Source organism: Salvia miltiorrhiza, chromosome 7, assembly GCF_028751815.1.
Source record: "Salvia miltiorrhiza cultivar Shanhuang (shh) chromosome 7, IMPLAD_Smil_shh, whole genome shotgun sequence".
Lineage (NCBI taxonomy): Eukaryota > Viridiplantae > Streptophyta > Magnoliopsida > Lamiales > Lamiaceae > Salvia > Salvia miltiorrhiza.
In genome coordinates, this window is record NC_080393.1 from 43805193 (window position 1) to 43808668 (window position 3476).

At 36.1% G+C, this 3476-nt stretch overlaps 1 long non-coding RNA gene across 4 annotated transcripts; it reads right to left on the bottom strand.

Annotated features, from left to right (window-relative positions):
* Positions 1–691: 691 nt before the first annotated feature.
* On the bottom strand, positions 692–2989 carry LOC130996263 (uncharacterized). Of its 4 annotated transcripts, none has more exons than XR_009092468.1 (6): positions 2701–2989; positions 2083–2285; positions 1869–1937; positions 1678–1766; positions 1401–1471; positions 692–828 (listed from the first exon to the last, which is right to left on the bottom strand). It is a non-coding gene; the product is annotated as an uncharacterized LOC130996263 (long non-coding RNA). The 4 variants fall into 4 exon arrangements; XR_009092471.1 differs by having other exon boundaries at positions 702–828; positions 913–1471; XR_009092469.1 differs by lacking the exon at positions 1401–1471 and having other exon boundaries at positions 693–828.
* Between the last annotated feature and the right edge of the window lie 487 nt (positions 2990–3476).

Consider the following 3476-nt stretch of genomic DNA (forward strand, 5'->3'; position numbering starts at 1 on the left):
TCTTTCTTCTCCACGCACGCCGCGCCTGCAGGTTGCATCTCTTCTCCGCCGCGGCGCTGCCCGTCACCACTCGCCAGCAGCTAACATCGCTCGTCCCCAGTGAAGTGGAGAAAGAAGTGATCAATATGATGATAAAGGTGATGATACAAGAGAGAGCGGTGGTGAGGAAAAAGATAAGTGAAAGAAGTGATCAATATGATGATAAAGGTGATGATACAAGAGAGAGCGGTGGTGAGGAAAAAGATAAGTGATATGATGTGGAGAAAGATAAGAAGGTAATAATGGTGAAGATGATAAAGATGGAGATAAGGAAGAAGATAAAAGCGTGGAATCATCAAATGAGCTTTTTTTGATCTGTTTAGATGTATTGAAATATATCATTATATTTTTTAGATTATTATTTCACATATTTTTTTCTTTACAATTTCGAATCGAATAGTTCGAATCGAATCGAATAGAAGGGAAAATGAATCGAATATTCGAATCGAATATTCAATTTTTTTTAATTTAAAGTCATTTCAGAAAACGAATCGAATACACGAATCGAAGCGAATAATTTAAAAATCAATTCGAATCGAATATCGAATCACATTTTGTATTCGAAACCTAAACGAATACCGAATCGAATATACGAATTATTTCACGAATACGAATCGAATATTGAGATATTCGTCAGTATTCGATTCGGTTACAACCCTAATACTATTATGCCTTACAAAAATACTAAACATATTAAATATGCAACTAGCTAGCCATCTGGTACAACTTTTCTTCTGAATTCACAAGCCTCTTCAGCTCAACGTACAGCTCATTTAATCCACCACAAACCTGCCACAAAATCATACAAAGAGCCAACCAAGAATCACAATGTAGAGCATCATAAATAAGGAGATAAACATTTAAAAAACATACCAAGCTTCATCTAGCAATGAAATTATTCCTCCTAGTTTTTTGCAAGAATATAGAGCAATGGGCAGAACTAAAACCTATACAAAATATCACAGCTTCTTAGTAAGACAATTTCTTCAATATCTTCAATATTGTCTTACCAAGAAGCAATGGGAAATGGTAGTGTTTTTTATGTTAATGAGCTGTCAATGAGCAGAAGAAATTGTCTTACTAGGAAATAAGAGCATCTATGGCCTCTTCCCTGTATATACTAATATTAGCCCAAGTCAAGAACAAACATGTTTAAACCCTTAAAGATTAAAGATTCTCAAAGAAGCTACTATACTAATCTTGATCCTATAAACTTAATAGTCATATATAGCTTCAAAAATCCTTACACATTTTACGCCAAATTGAACAAACCAAACATTAAAGATTCATGAATATAATTTTAATTACCTCATAACAAAATTACTTGTGAATAAATTTCGGTAGTACTTAATTAAGCATACCAGCATGTTATTTTATCTATTGAAGGTCTTGCTGCAGATGTTGCAAGAAAATTGAGACTTGTGATTTTTATCTGCCAGTCAAGATAAATTATACGAGAAATCAATTCAAAGCAACATAAAGTTATTCCAAAATTTACACAGTAGGTAAATGACATGCATATTTCCATTTTGATAAACCAGTTAATCAAGTATAAATAGAAAGTGAACTGCAACAAGAAACCAATGAGCAACAGTCTACATGAAAGCTCATAAAAGAAGGGAAAACATCTACACAAACCTGATTCATAACTTCTTTGATCATTTCTCTTGCAGTCTCAATCTGCTTCTTGTTACCAGTCACACGGACCATCTTCTAACTAGATTGGTCTTCAGCACCATTTGGTTGTATCAGCCAGAGACAAAAAGAAACTTAAACTTTTAGTCATAAAAAGAAAACCAAAATTATCAACGTAGTACTGTATCTATTACCTGAATACGTGCCCCAGATCTTGTCTGCAATTTTCTGGTTTCTCCACCCTTCCCAATTATTAAACCAACCTAAAGTAGCAGAGTACATAATTAGCACCTCGGTTCCACAAACATAGTTGATAGTACATAAATACAAAATACAAATATACATATAAATATATGCATATAGATAAAGAGATAGCAGATGAGAAGAGATGAGAAGTGAAGAACGAACCTTTTCAACTAGAGTGAGCACCCATAACTGGTTGTTTGATATCCAAAATGAAAACCCAGTCCGAAACCATCACCGGAGTGAGCACCCATAACTTCGGGCAGCTCATGTATAAAGCCTCCATCACAATAGGGGCAGACCAAGTTACAGCCTTGAGGTCGTACAGGTAGACCAAGTTACAGCCTCCATCAAGTTTTGAAGCAGTTCTAGAAAATCAACAATTTGATACAAATAACTAATATGAGATCTCCCAATGCAGCCCGGACCATATTCAATTAATTATCTAGGGTCCAGTTCGGCTAGTTCATCAAATTTGAGTAATCTCCCGAGTAAATTACAACAATCCAGCATCAGTAACCTTAAGTTCCCCACAATAACTGCATACATCATTTTTCTTTTTCCTTTTTCTCAGGAAAAGTCTCACACAACTATTTCCTCTTCAAATAACAAAGAATCATATGAATCACGAACTAACATACAACACACCTAACAATTCCACCAACAACAAAAGCACAAAAAATAAAAATTCACCAAGTAACCAAAGTAGTAAAACTGAACGCGATTAATCAACTAAAAAAATAAAAATAAAAAAATGAATTTGGGGGTTGGAGAAGGAGTTACCAGAGGAGATGAGAGAGAGAATAAAAGTGGAAAGAGGAAGAGGAAGAGAAATGGTGGAGGCGCGACGCCTAGGGTTCATAACGACGGTGAGCAGACGGCCGGCGACTTTTGAAGGCGGCGCGAGTCAAGGCTCCTAGGGTTCGCGGCGACTGGCAGGCGGCGTGTAGCAGGAGGTGCGAGTCGCGACGCACGACGGCAGGTGGCAACTAGTGAAGAAGAGAGAGAGGGGTTTCGCGATGGTGCTGATTTTTTCAGGAAGAATTTGGGGCTGATTTAGTTTGGTAGGAGTTAATTCAATATTTTGATTTTTTAAATATTACTTGAACAAATAAAAAATAATATTAACATTTTTAGATCTAATACATAACATAGATTAATAACGGTAATATTTACTGTTATTAAAGCGTGCTCATACATAACACAAAGCATAACGGTATTAAAAATGCGTTATTAAAAATGAACATAAGTAACACTCATAGATAACGTAAGACTCAAAAGCAGTTATAAAGATCATAGATAACAGTTTCCTCATAACGGATTTTTGAAATATCCGTTATCTATGCAGAAAAGGCGCACATAGATAACGGATATTTTAAATATCCATTATCTATGAGGCGTTATGTATGTGCGTTTTTGGCGTAGTGGATGATCGTATCGAACAACTCCAGTTCTGATCTTCTGGACTGTATCCCGCTCAAGTCTCACCGTTGGATGGACAACGAACTGTGAGAAATCCCAAGCTAAAGAACTCCCACGTTTCCTGCGCCCCTTCTCAG